We start from the raw sequence: 15546 nt of genomic DNA on the forward strand, positions 1-15546 counted from the left end.
TGGTGAAGGACAGGGAAGCCTGGTGTGGTGTAGTCCGCGGGGTCGCAAAAAGTCAGACATGAGTGAGTGACTGAACAGCAATAACAAAGCCAGGAAAATGGGCAGCTCATGCTCAAAAGACCTGAACTCCCCAGTGGCTTTCTGGGAAGGGATTACTAAGACAAGGATTTACTGTATAGCACAGAGAACTCTACTCAATATCTTGTGATAACCTAAATGGGAAAAGAATTTGAAAAAAAGGATACATGTGTATAGATATAAATGATTCACCTGGCTGTACACATGAAACTAATACAACATCATAAATTAACTCCAATATAAAATTTAAAAAAATTTTTAAGTGTTAGGGGAGAGGTTCTTAGGGTGGGGGATCAGTTTGTGACTTCCTGATTTATGAGTGGCAAGATATCAGTGATCTTTTGGGAATCTCAATCATCAACTTTCTGGTTCCAACCAGTTTGGGATCTATGTGCTTGTGGCTTGAAGATAGCATTTCCTACCATGGGCTGGGGTCTTGGCTTCTGCAGAACAACTCAAGATATACATCAGATTGCCATGCATATCCCTTCAGGAGGAACCAAAAATATGCCATACTCTATTGTTCTAACCATCAACTGCTTGAACCTGCTCTTTGGAACTTGGGACAATCAAGAAGACTAAAGCCTTTTTTTTTTTTTTAAACAAACAAGAAACTGGGGACACTAAGCAGCTTTTATACCTTTTAAACCCTGCTTGATTTCAGTGCCCTGTTTCCTTGATACTCCTCAACCCTGAGGGCAACAGGGGCAGGACAAGAAAGGTAATAAAGTTTTGGATAGAGAGGTTCATCAGAAGCCCAGTAGGGGAACTTGGTTTCTAGGGGAATTGGTTTCAACATCATGAAATTTAACCACAGTTATACAAAGTTATTCAAATGTCTCAAACATATAGGGCAATCTAGAAGAGAAACACTATATATTTTTATAATGTTCTTATGCTGTGTTTTAAGTCACTTGCTATAAAATCCAGCAAATGCTTAGTTAGCAGCTGTGTCCATCAAAGTTGAAATTTCCCAGTTTCTACTAACTTGTGGCATGACCTTAAGTTTAAGTAAATGTTTGTGTGTAAGTTTCCAGAAGTCAGCTGGCATAGAAACAACTCTGGACATAGAAAAGGGGGATTTTTATTCTAAGCTAAAAAATAGATTGTAGAGTTGGTCTTTTTGTTGTGGGTTGTACCCCCGCCCCCCTCACTACTTCTTCAAATATTCTTGCTGTAGTTGTGAAACAAACATGCCTTTATACCTACCAGTTGAGTAATCTGATTCTCAGCCAAAAAAAATGTAACTGGCTCCTAATAAGTAGGTATGATGTAAAGAATGTACCTAAAGGGTTACTCTACACATAGGTTACTCTACACTTCAATGGGGTGGTTGTCTGAGTCCCATGAATTTTTCAATAAAGAAAACAACCAAGGGAAAAAGAAGTTTTTGCAGCAGAAACCTCTAACCAAGTTAGAAACAGATCAATTTGATATTGCATCATCTGGGGAATTGTCTAATCAAATCCAGTATATTGTTATTTCATGAGGACCTGCAAAGTATATCACTCGGGACATTCCTGCATAAAAAGCAACACAGGGCAGAAGGCAAGACCCTCTTCATGTGTCAAGAGACCACACAACCCCACAGACCAGCTGAATTGACATTAACCTCTATGTTTACTTCAGGTAAACTTTTAAAATGCAATTTCTCTTTCTAAGGTGTGTGAAATGTCTTCATTTTCTGACAGTTAGAAGTGACTCCTGAACCAAAATTATGAATTGTGAGTTGACAGAAACTGAGTTTGTAAATTGCTTTGGAGGTTTAAGAATCTGGTGAAACAGGGCAAGTGCCAAGAAACAGTATCTGGCAACAAAATTCCTTTCTTATCTTCAAAGATTTTAACTCTGAGAATCCACCAAACTACATTTAGAGACCTTTGGTTTATGGCTGACATAATGAATTAGCTGGGACCGAGCACAGTATGTAAAATTTTAAATAGTGTCAGTGTGGTGATATTGTGTTGGTGAGCATAAGCATTCTCTTTGTCAGATTAATTATATACTAATGTCCATCTGAAATACAGAACTGATTTCTTTTTCCTAAGTAGTTATCAGCAAAGATTTCTGTTCCTTTTTCCACTGAAAGAAAACCAAAAGAAAAACCAACAGGTTTTCTTTTAGTGCCTCTAATTGGAGAGCAACAGAAGATTTATGTTTATATAAATATCTGTGTTCCTTCATTCATTTATGTTTACATGAATATCTGTGTTACTTCATTCATTTATGTTTACATGAATATCTGTGTTACTTGGGCAAAATGGCATGTTTTCATTAACTAGAACCCCAAACAAAGAATTCATCATCAAAGAAAAAAATGTCAAGAGATATAACAAGCTCTGCTGCTTGCTATTTAATAATATTTAGTCTTCCTCCATTCCTAACTAAGAGATCTGTATCTTGCTTAGATCTCTATCCACCAGAGAGGGTGGCTCTATTCCCAGCTCAAGATTAAATCTGACACTGCAAACTTTTTAGACTGTGACTCAGAGTAAGAAACAAATATCACATGGCAACCCAGGACACATGTGCATTCTATGTGATTTTACAGAAAATTGAAAAGAAAGCTTAATAGAATATCTATTTTTATAATGTGCATTACGCTTTGCTATGCTTCTTCAATTATATTTATTTTTCAAATGATAACTCTGACCCACTAAATGTGACTTCTGAACCCGCAAATAAGTCCTGAGGCAAATTTCAAAACACTGGTCTAAGCCTGTCATGTCAATCCTACTCCTCTTGACAATGACTGGCTTTGGGCTTAGTGACCCACTCAAGTTCATGAGACAAGATGAAGTCTTCCAGGAACTTTTCTTGAAAAATGTCCTCACTCATAGTGTGAATTAAGAGTGCATTAATTCCGAAAGTATGCATTATACTGAGTTCATGGATTAGAAGAACTAAATATTGTTAAAATGTCAATTCTCTCCAAATTGATCTATAGCTTCAATACAGTCTTAAGTCTCAGAAAGAAAGATTTTTCTTCTTTTGTGAAGACTGAGAAGCTGACTCTAAAAGATAACAGATTCATACTACTTGATTTTAAGATTTACCATTATAAAGCTACAGTAATCAAGAAAATTTGGCATTGGTGAAAGAACCAACACTCAGGCAAACAGAATAAAGAGTTCAGAAACTAACCCACACAAAGTCAAATAATTTTGATCAAGGGACACAGGCAATTCAAAAATGAAAAGACAATGTTTTCAACAAATGGTGTTAAAAAATTGGACATCCCTATATTAAAAAAAAAAAGAACCTCAATCTGTGCCTCTCACTTTGTACAAAAAATAACTTAAAGTGGATCCCAAATATAAATGGGAAACTATAGAACTTTTTTTCACTCTCCTCTTTCACTTTCATCAGAGGCTCTTTAGTTCTTCTTCACTTTCTGCCATAAGGGTGGTGTCATCTACATATTTGAGGTTTCTGATATTTCTCCCGGCAATCTTATTTCCAGCTACTGCTTTATCCAGCCCAGTGTTTTTCATGATGTCCTCTGCATATAAGTTAAATAAGCAGGGTGACAGTGTACAGCCTTGACGTATATCTTTCCTAAGATCATGGCATCTGGTCCAGTCACTTCATGGCAAATAGATGGGGAAACAGTGGAAACAGTGTCAGACTTTATTTTTTGGGGCTCCAAAATCACTGCAGATAGTGACTGCAGCCATGAAATTAAAAGATGCTTACTCCTTGGAAGGAAAATTATGACCAACCTAGATAGCATATTCAAAAGCAGAGATATTACTTTGCCAACTAAAGTCTGTCTAGTCAAGGCTATGGTTTTTCCAGTAGTCATGTACAGATGTGAGAGTTGGACTATGAAGAAAGCTGAGTGCCGAAGAATTGATGCTTTTGAACTGTGGTGTTGGAGAAGACTCTTGAGTCCCTTGGACTGCAAGGAGAGCCAACCAGTCCATCCTGAGGGAAATCAGTTCTGAGTGTTCAGTCCTCAGTATTGGAAGGACTGATGTTGAAGCTGAAACTCCAATACTTTGGCCACCTGATGAGAAGGGCTGACTCATTGGAAAAGACCCTGATGTGGGAAAGATTGAGAACAGGAGGAGAAGGAGACGACGGAAGATGAGATGGTTGGATGGCATCACTGACTCAATGGACATGAGTTTGGGTGGACTCTGGAAGTTGGTGATGGACAGGGAGGCCTGGCATGCTGCAGTCCATGGGGTCATAAAGAGCTGGACATAACTGAGCAGCTGAACTGACTAACTGATAGAACTTTTAGAACACAGAAAAATATCTTCGTAAGCCTGGGTTATACAAAGACTTGTTAGATATGATATTAAAACTATAATCGTTGAAAGAGAAAATTGGTAAATTGGACTTCATCACAATTAAAATCTTTTGCTTCACAAAACAGAGCAGTAGAAGAATGGAAAGACAATCCACAGGCTTTGGAGGATATACTGGCAAAACATACACAAGAAAGAACTTCTAGCTAGAATATATAAACAACTCTCAAAACTCAATAGTAAGAATAAAAACATAAAAACGTGGACAAAAGATTTGAACAGAATCTTCACTATAGAGGATATACAGATGGCAAATAACCACATTAAAAGTTCTAAAATCATCGTGCTTTCAGTTCAGTTGCTCAGTCGTTTCCAACTCTGCAACCCCATGGACCGCAACACACCAGGCCTCCCTGTCCATCACCAACTCCCGGAGTTCACTCCGACTCACATCCATTGAGTACGTGATGCCATCCAGCCATCTCATCCTCTGTCGTCCCCTTCTCCTCCTGCCCCAAATCCCTCCCAGCATCAGAATCTTTTCCAATGAGTCAACTCTTCACATGAGGTGGCCAAAGTACTGGAGCTTCAGCTTTAGCATCATTCCTTCCAAAGAACACCCGGGGCTAATCTCCTTTAGGATGGACTGGTTGGATCTCCTTGCAGTCCAAGGGACTCTCAAGAGTCTTCTCCAACACCACAGTTCAAAAGCATCAATTCTTCGGCACTCAGCTTTCTTCATAGTCCAAGTCTCACATCCATACACGGCCACTGGAAAAACCATAGCCTTGACTAGACAGACTTTAGTTGGCAAAGTAATGTCTCTGCTTTTAAATATGCTATCTAGGTTGGTCATAACTTTCCTTCCAAGAAGTAAGGGTCTTTTAATTTTATGGCTGCAGTCACCATGTGCAGTGATTTTGGAGCCCAAAAAATAAAGTCTGACACTGTTTCCACTATTTCCCCATCTATTTCCCATGAAGTGATAGGACCAGAAGCCATGATCTTCTTTTTCTGAATGTTGAGCTTTAAGCCAACCTTTCACTCTCCTCTTTCACTTTCATCAAGAGGCTTTTTAGTTCCTCTTCACTTTCTACCGTAAGGGTGGTGTCATCTGCATATCTGAGGTTATTGATATTTCTCCTGGCAATCTTGATTCCAGCTTGTGCTTCTTCCATCCCAGCGTTTCTCATGATGTACTCTGCATAGAAGTTAAATAAGCAGGGTGACAGTATACAGCCTTGGCATACTCCTTTTCCTATTTGGAACCAGTCTGTTATTCCATGTCCAGTTCTAACTGCTGCTTTATGGGAATGCAAATAAAAGCCATAATGATACATCACCACACGTATTAGAATAGCCAGGACAAAGAAGATATCCATCGTTGCCAGATTTAGGGATGGGGACAGCACACACACACAGAAAAGTGGGACTTAATGAAAGGGTTCTGTATCTTGACTGTGGGAGTGATGATGCGAGTATGTGTTTGTCAAAACTCAAAGAACTGCATGATAAATAGTGAATTTTATGTAAATTTAAATATTTCGAAAGAAACACAAAGGAAGACATGGCTTCTTTCTGCTCAGTGGAGGGCTAGATGTGGCTTGTGGAAGTGGGGCAGCCATTCTGTTACCATGGCTGAGCCAGAATGAAGATAAAACTGACACAGGCAGGCGGGAGATGGAAGAAATGAAAGAAGTCGGGTATTCAAAGATGTTATTGAGCTAACTGTTTACCCAAACCTGAAACCAACCCACCTTGAATCTTATTATATAAAAGAGTGATCATTTTCTTTGCTTAATCCCTTTTGAATTGGGTTCTCTGTTATTTGAAGCCAAAACTATCCTGCACAGAAAGTCTCAATAACTTTGTTTCAAATCTTGCATCATCTCCATCATTAAAAAAAAATGGGAGTTTAGGAATCTTTTGAATGTTTTGAGTAATTTGAGTCTACGTTCCAGATGGAGGTAGGAGATAGATGGGCCCCAGGCTGAGCAACTGGAATTTGTCCCCTGTGGACAGATACTACAGAATAGCAGGAGAGAGGAGGCTGGGCCCTGCCCAGATAAGAGATAGAGAGACCACAAATTCCTCATTCTAGAAGTCAAGGAGACATTCCTGACTCCACATGTGCAGAAAGACTCCTTGGAGGACAAAAAGGGAGGGGGCACCACCTCATAGTAAGTGATATCAATACCTAGTCTAGCAATGGGTATTACTAGAATCCATCTTGGCTAAGAGATACGCCCACGCACATGGGAAGACCTTGAGACATACCAAATACAGCCTCAATCAGTCAGTCAGTTCAGTCACTCAGTCGTGTCTGATTCTTTGTGACCCTATGAATTGCAGCACGCCAGGCCTCCCTGTCCATCACCAACCCCCAGAGTTCACCCAAACTCATGTGCATCAAGTTGGAGATGCCACCCAGCCATCTCATCCTCTGTTGTCCCCTTCTCTTCCTGCCCCCAATCCCTCCTGGCATCAGGGTCTTTTCCAGTGAGTCAACTCTTCGCATGAGGTGGCCCAAGTACTGGAGTTTCAGCTTCAGCATCAGTCCTTCCAATGAACACCCAGGACTGATCTCCTTTAGAATGAACTGGTTGGCTCTCCTTGCAGTCCAAGGGACTCTCAAGAGTCTCCAACACCACAGTTCAAAAGCATCAATTCTTCAGCACTCAGCTCTCTTCACAGTCCAACTCTCACATCCATACATGACTACTGGAAAAACTATAGCCTTGACTAGATGGACCTTTGTTGGCAAAGTAATATCTCTGCTTTTGAATATGCTATCTAGGTTGGTCATAACTTTCCTTCCAAGGAGTAATCGTCTTTTAATTTCATGGCTGCAATCACCACTTTGCTCTTGTGCTGAGGAACCCCACATCCAAGGAGTGGTGGCTGCATGGGTGCAGAAGGGCTGAGAGGAGCTGCCCCACATTCAAGGTCAGGAGGGGTGACCTCATCCAAAGTAAGGAGCACTGGCTGTGCTTTGCTGGAGCAGCCGTGAAGAGATACCCCACGTTCAAGGTAAGAGAAACCCAAGTAAGATGGTAGGTGTTGCGAGAGGGCATCAGAGGGCAGACACACTGAAACCACAATCACAGAAAACTAGCCAATCTGATCACACAGACCGCAGCCTTGTCTAACTCTGAAATTGAGCCATGCCGTGTGGGGCCACCCAAGACAGACGGGTCATGGTGGAGAGGTCTGACAGCATGTGGTCCACTGGAGAAAGGAATGGTAAACCACTTCAGTATTCTTGCCTTGAGAACCCCATAAACAGTATGAAAAGGCAAAATGATAAGATACTGAAAGAGGAACTCCCCAGGTCAGTAGGTGCCCAATATGCTACAGGAGATCAGTGGGAAAATAACTCCAGGAAGAATGAAGGGATGGAGCCAAAGCAAAAACAATACCCAGTTGTGGATATGACTGGTGGTAGAAGCAAGGTCCAATGTTGTAAAGAGCAATATTGCATAGGAACCTGGAATGTTAGGTCCATGAATCAAGGCAAATTGTAAGTGGTCAAACAGGAGATGGCAAGAGTGAACGTTGACATTCTAGGAATCAGCGAACTAAAATGGACTGGAATGGGTGAATTTAACTCAGATGATCATTATATCTACTACTGTGGGCAGGAATCGCTTAGACAAAATGGAGTAGCCATCATGGTCAACAAAAGAGTTTGAAATGCAGTTCAGTTCAGTTGCTCAGTTGTGTCCAACTCTTTGCGACCCCATGAATCACAGCAAGCCAGGCCTCCCTGTCCATCACCAAGTCCCGGAGTTCACTCAGACTCACATCTATCGAGTCAGTGATGCCATCCAGCCATCTCATCCTCTGTCGTCCCCTTCTCCTCCTGCCCCCAGTCCCTCCCAGCATCAGTGTCTTTTCCAATGAGTCAACTCTTCAGAGGAGGTGGCCAAAGTACTGGAGTTTCAGCTTTAGCATCATTCCTTCCAAAGAACACCCGGGGCTGATCTCTTTTAGAATGGACTGGTTGGATCTCCTTGCAGTCCTAGGGACTCTCAAGAGTCAAAATGCAGTACTTGGATGCAATTTCAAAAATGACAGAATGATCTCTGTTTGTTTCCAAGGCAAACCATTCAATATCACAGTGATCCAATCCTATGCCCCAAACAGTAACACTGAAGAAGCTGAAGTTGAATGGTTCTATGAAGACCTATAAGACCTTTTAGAACTAACACCCCAAAAAGATGTTCTTTTCATTATAGGGGACTGGAATGCAAAAATAGGAAGTGAAGAAACACATGGAGTAACAGGCAAATTTGGCCTTGGAATATGGAATGGAGCAGGGCAAGAATAGAGTTTTGCCAAGAGAACGCATGCAAATATCCTCTTCTAACAGCACAAGAGAAGACTCTACACATGGACATCACCAGATGGTCAACACTGAAATCAGACTGATTATATTCTTTGCAGCCAAAGATGGAGAAGCTCTATACAGTCAGCAAAAACAAGACTGGGAGCTGACTGTGGCTCAGATCATGAACTCCTTGTTGCCAAATTCAGACTTAAATTGAAGAAAGTAGGGAAAACCATTAGACCATTCAGGCATGACCTAAAATAAAGACTCAGAACAGGGCAAAGCAAGATGACTGGCCAAAGGAAATCTGGAATAAACACTCCCTAAAAGTGATTCAACCTACGAGTGTGCGACTCTCTCTGAGCCTGTGTGTCTATCCATACATATTCTTTTTCCTCCTAATAAATACTTTACTTCTTTCTCTACTTTCCATCTCTATGTGAAAATTTATTTCTACACAGATGATGGGCAGAGTCTTGTCACTGGCCACTAGTCCCTGGAGGTCTAGTGACTAGGATTCCATGCTCTCACTGCCAAGGCCTGATCTCTATTCCTGACCGGGAACTGGAACCCTGCTTCAAGCTTCTGCAGGCCAAGCCACCCTTGTATATTACCATTTCTGCAAGGAACAAAACACATGAGCTTTGACAGCTACATCTCCTCAACTTATATAAAGAATTCTTTTTTCAAAAATATATAAATTTATTTATTTTAATTGGAGGTTAATTACTTTACAATATTGTATTGGTTTTGCCATACGTCAATATGAATCCGCCACGGGTACACACGTGTTCCCCATCCTGAACCCCCCACCCTCCTCCCTCCCCATACCATCCCTCTGGGTCATCCCCCAGTGCACCAGCCCCAAGCATCCAGTATCATGCATTGAACCTGGACTGGCGATTTGTTTCATATATGATATTATACATGTTTCAATGCCATTCTCCCAAATCATCCCACCCTATAAAGAATTCCTAAATCATGTTCTTTATTTAGCATTGTATTCGACTATCCTGTGACTTCTGAAAAGGAAAGTGAGCGAAATATGTGTTGGGATTGGCTGGTGCCACAGACTGGACAGAGGCAGTCAACCCTGACCCATGGTTATCTATTTCTCTTCACAAGTACCTCAAGCACCTTAACTCTTTTTCACCATAGTTAAAGTACATTCATCATGATTAAAAAAAAAAAAAAAAGAATGTAACATATGAATTTAAGAATGAATAATTTTGGAACCAAAGAGAAAATAAATTTCAGTATATTTCCTTGGCATATCCTTAATGTCAGACACTATGAGTTGTAGTAACAACACTGGCAGTGAGCCAGACAGGACAAATAGAAATTAAACAGGTAATTCCAAATGTGACAAGTGTTATAAACAAAAGTAAGGACAGGATGTTGTGGGAACATATAAAAAAGTATGGAAATCACCTTGAACATCCCAAGAATGCCCCAGGAAGGTACACTCAGGCTGAGATCTGAGGAAGGAGTCATCAAGGCCAAAGGTGGGAGTTTATGTACTCATGAACTTAATTTTAAAATGTAAATAGAGTGGGAAGTGAAAAAATAGAGGGGAGGCTACTTTGGTACAAGTGACCCATAATAACCATGGCTAGGATGAAGCAAAGATGTTTTGACATGGCTCTTTTCATTTAGGGAGTATTTTGAAACTGGGCTTCCCTGGTGGCTCAGAGGGTAAAGCGTCTGCCTGCAATGCCTAAAAAAGTGGATATATGTATACCTCATTCAATTTGCTATATACCTGAAACTAACACAACATTGTAAATCAACTATACTCCAATAAAATTTTTTTAAGTAGGTTATTTTTCCCCTCAAAACAATTATTTATAAAAGCCTATAAACAATTTTAGACATTACTTAGCTAAAAGAAAATCATAAGAAATTTCGTTGAACATTCTTTTTTTTTCTTATCAGAATGTTATCATTTTTAGCCATAATTTCCTTCTCTGCCTGAGCGACTTCACTTCTTTCACTTTGAAACTGGAGCTTTGGAAAAAGGTATCTTGATTTTAAAATCACTCTTCTTATTACCAGGTATGTGTCCAATAGAACATCTTTACCTAACTTTGGTTCTCAGTGAGGGAGTTTTGTCCCCCAGGGGACAGGTGGCAAAATCTGGAGGCATTCTGGTTGTTACTACTGGAGGTGGGGAGTTCTACCAGCATCTGGTGAGTAGAGGCCAGGGCTGTTGCTATGCAGTTGGCAGCCCCCACCACAAAAAATTATCCAGGCCCAAAGGTCACTTGTGCTGAAGTTGAGAAATCCATCTCTAAGTGCCTTCCCTTGCATAATTTTTCACTTAGGAACTGAAATGCTTATTTCCCACCTTATTATGTTCTGTGTTGTTTGAGTTATTTATGAATGAACATACAGTACTTTCAAAGAATAGTTTGAATTTTTTTTTAATCTAATAGATTCTAAAATCAGCTTCTTCTCAAAGTAGGTTGTTTGTAACCCAGTAATGCTGCTCCTTGGCATATATCTGTGGAAAACCACAATTCAAAAAGACACCTGTACCTCAGTGCTCACTGCAGCACTATTTACAATAGCCTGGACTTGGAAGCAACCTAAATGTCTATCAACAAAGGAATGGACAAAAAATATATGCTACATATATACAATGGAATATTAGCCATAAAATGAACCAAATAATGCCATTTGCAGCAATGTGGATGGACCTAGAGATTGTCTTATGAGGGAAGTAAGTCAGACACAGAAAACATATATCATACAATATCACTCATATGTGGAATCTAAAAAAAAAAAAAGGTAAACATGAACTTATTTATAAAACATAAGTAAAGTCACAGATGTAGAAAACAAACTTATTGTTACCAGGGGATAAAGGCATGATGGGACAAATTGGGAGATTGTGGTTGACATATGCATACTATTTAAAATAGATAACTAAAAAGAACCTGCTGTATTACATGGGGAACTCTGCTTAATACTCTATAACGGTCTATATGGGAAAGAGTCTTAAAAAAAAAACGTGGATATATGTATACCTCATTCAATTTGCTATATACCTGAAACTAACACAACATTGTAAATCAACTATACTCCAATAAAATTTTTTAAGTAGGTTATTTTTCCCTCAAAACAATTATTTATAAAAACCTATAAACAATTTTAGACATTACTTAGCTAAAAGAAAATCATAAGAAATTTAGTTGAACATTCTTTTTTTTTCTTATCAGAATGTTATCATTTTTAGCCATAATTTCCTTCTCTCCTTTTTACCCTTGAAACATTTCTCTGCAGAGCTGAGTATACATCTGACATGCATTATAAGTAAGGCTGCAATAAAAAGTACACATACTTGGTATGTGTACATGCATACTAATAGAAAGTGAACTGCCATTGTTAAGGACACATATGATTATTTAATTGATGTGCAGTCCACGAAGCTAAAGTGAATTCTCAAAGTCATCACTGGGCTTGACAGTCTTTTCTGAGCCAGACAGTGTGGTGACCCTGTTCTCCTCTACTTGTGATCTTTCCATGGGTATTTACTGCCCTCCCATCCTTCACCCCAGTTCAGTCACATCACGTGAGGTGGGGTCAGTGATGGAAAAAGTCCCTGTGAGAGAGGAAGACTGACTCATCTCCTACATGATAATCAATAGCTGTTTTAATTATTTATTAGGCTGCATCAATTCATAACAAAATCATAATAACCTCATCAACACAGAGTAAGAACTCAAAATAGGATACAGGAATGAGCACGAAGAGACTCATTATTCAAATCTAGGATAATTTGAGCATAAAAATAAAAACCTGTGTATAATAAAACCTATGAGTTCATAAAGATACTTTATTAAAAACTTAAACGGAGTACCAGAGGGGAAAGTGAAAGCTCTTCTTTACAGAAAAAAATGCCAGCTAGAAATGGCAAGAATACATGGAAGAACTATACAAAAAAGGTCTTAATGACCCAGATAACCACGATTGTGTTGTCGCTCACCTAGAGCCAGACACTCTGGAGTATGAAGTCAGGAGGGCCTAAGGAAGCATTACTATGAACAAAGCTAGTGGAGGTGATAGAATTCCAGCTGAGCTATTTCAAATCCTAAAAGATGATGCTGTGAAAGTGTTGCACTCCATATGCCAGCAAATTTGGAAAACAATGCTCATAGGACTAGAAAAGGTCAGTTTTCATTCTAATCCCAAAGAAAGGCAATGCCAAAGAATGTGCAGACTATCATACAGTTGCCCTCATTTCACATGCTAGCAAGGTAATACTCAAAATCCTTCAAGTTAGGCTTCAATAGTATGTGAATCGAGAACTTCCACATGTACCATCTAGATTTTGAAAAGGCAGAGGAACCAGAGATCAAACTGCCAACAAACGCTGGATCACACAAAAGCTAGGGAATTTCAGGAAAACATCTACTTTGGTTTCATTGACTACATACACTAAAGCCTTTGACTGTCTGAATCACAACAAACTGTGGAAAATTCTCAGACAGACAGGCATACCAGACCACCCTACCTGCCTCCTGAGAAACCTGTATGCAGATCAAGAAGCAACAGTTAGAACCAGAGATGGAACAACAGACTGGTTCTAAACTGAGAAAAGAATTCAGCAAGGCTGTATTTCTGCTTATTTAACTTCTATGCAGAGTATATCATGTGAAATGCCAGACTGGATGAATCATAAGCTGGAATCAAGACTGCCAGGAGAAATAACAACTTCAGATATGCAGATAATACCACTCTAATGGCAGAAAGCAAAGAGGAACTAAAGAGCCTCTTGCTGTGGGTAAAGAGGTAAGCGAAAAACCTGGCTTAAAACTCAACATTCAAAAACTAAATGATGGCATCCGGTCACATCACTTCAAGGTAAATAGAAAGGGAAAATGTGTCATCAGTGACAGATTTTATTTTCTTGGGCTCCAAACTAACTGTGGCTGCTGACTGCAGCCACAAAATTAAAAGATGCTTGCTCCTTGGGAGAAAAGCTATGACAAACCTAGACAGCCTATTAAAAAGCAGAGACATCACTTTGCTGACAAAGGCTTGCATAGTGAAACTATGGTTTTTCCAGGAGTCATGCACAAATGTGAGACTTGGGCCATAAAAAATGCTGAGTGCTGAAGAATTGATGCTTTCAAATTGTCGTGCTGGAGAAGACTCTTGAGAGTTCCTTGGACTGCAAGGAGATCAAACCAGTCAGTCCTAAAGGAAATCAGTCCTGAATATTCATTGGAAGGACTGATGCTGAAGCTCCAATACTTTGGCCACCTGATGCAAAGAGCTGACTCATTGCAAAAGACCCTGGTGCTGGGAAAGATTGAGGGCAGGAGGAGAAGGGGGTAACAGAGGATGAGATGGTTGGATGGCATCATTGACTCAGTGGACATGAGTTTGAGCAAACTCTTGGAGATGGTGAAGAACAGGGAACCCTGATGTGCTGCAGTCCATGGGGTCACAAAGAGTCAGACATGACTTAGCAACTGAACAACAATAAATGTAGATGACATTATTGAATTAGAAAATAACCATTTGGGAATTTTCCTGGGGTGGTCCAGTGGCTAGGACTCTGCACTTGCAAGGCAGGGGGTCAGGGCTCAATCTCTGGTCAATGAACTGGATCCCAAATGCCACAACTATATTAATTAATTAATTTGAAAGAATTGTCAGAAAGTAACCATTTTGCAATAGCTGATATAGCCAATGGTCATTAAATGTTAAAACTTCTTCATGAAAAGATTTTGGGAAATTAAATATTCAGAATTTCACACAAAATATTACCTAATTACAAAGGCTAAAGTATCTTTATAATGGAGAAATGTGGCACATATTACCAAGTCTGTTATCAGTAATGATGGAACAAAGTGATATTATGTGTATCATGATATAATATACCGAGAAGGACACAAAATGACCTATATAGCTGTTATATAATAAAGAATTTGTCTGGTCTTTATCCCTGGTTCCTGGTACAGAATTTCTAAAACTCTTGAAATTTCCTGAGTGAAAGAAGTACCTTTGTTTCCTATCAGCCCCTTGGATCACACCTGAGTTTATGTTAAGAAAATGACTCATGTGGGTGCCCAGCTTGAGGATGAGGGGTGGTTACCAATCACAAGATTAGAGGGTCGGGTCTTTGTGCCCGCCCAGTTTCTGGAGAAGGGGTAGGGGCTGGAGACGAGTTCAACCATATGGCCAATGACTCAACCAATCACGTTAATACAATAAAACTCTAGACACTGTAGCTCAGTGGACCTTCTTGGTTGGTGAACACATTAATGTCCCAGGAAGGTGATATGTTCTCATTCCATAGGAACAGGACACAGAAACTCTGCTCTGCCAGATCTCAGCCTATATGTCTTCTCATTGACTGTTCCTAGGTTGTATTCTTTATAATAAAATAATCAGTATAGAGAAGGGAAGCAGAACCTTGTTGCTGTTAGTCACTCAGTCATGTCTGAGTCTTTGCAATCCCATGGACTATAGCCCACCAGGCTCCACTGTCCATGGCATTTTCCAGGCAAGAATACTGGAGTGGGTTACCATTCCCTTCTCCAGCGGATCTTCCCAACCGGCTGAGCCACCAGGGAAGTGCCACCCCAAAATATATTTGTTTGGCATTAGAATTACATTGAGATGGCCTTAAAACAAACAAACAAAAAAACCCAGCAGACATGAGAGAAACTCTGAAAACCAAATAGATGTTACCTTTTGTAAGGGACACGTACAATTATGAGGGAAACTTCCACGTGTAAAGGTGTCTCCCTCTCTGTACCAGGAAGAGGATGACTAAAACTCTAGAAATTCTTATCAGTGGAGAAGGCATGGGCTTAAATCTGCAATAACACACCCTTGTTTACTATGCTTTGCCTGGTAAGCTTCCAT

The 15546-nt window shown here is 40.0% G+C and overlaps 1 long non-coding RNA gene across 1 annotated transcript in view; it reads left to right on the forward strand.

Moving 5' to 3' along the window:
* Positions 1-1384: 1384 nt before the first annotated feature.
* LOC138433518 (uncharacterized) overlaps positions 1385-15546 on the forward strand; it is a 28835-nt gene continuing 14673 nt past the window's right edge. Inside the window, exon 1 of the long non-coding RNA XR_011254338.1 lies at positions 1385-1707. This is a non-coding gene — a long non-coding RNA (uncharacterized lncRNA). The remainder of the gene's footprint in view (positions 1708-15546) is intronic.

This window comes from Ovis canadensis, chromosome 2 (assembly GCF_042477335.2).
Source record: "Ovis canadensis isolate MfBH-ARS-UI-01 breed Bighorn chromosome 2, ARS-UI_OviCan_v2, whole genome shotgun sequence".
Lineage (NCBI taxonomy): Eukaryota > Metazoa > Chordata > Mammalia > Artiodactyla > Bovidae > Ovis > Ovis canadensis.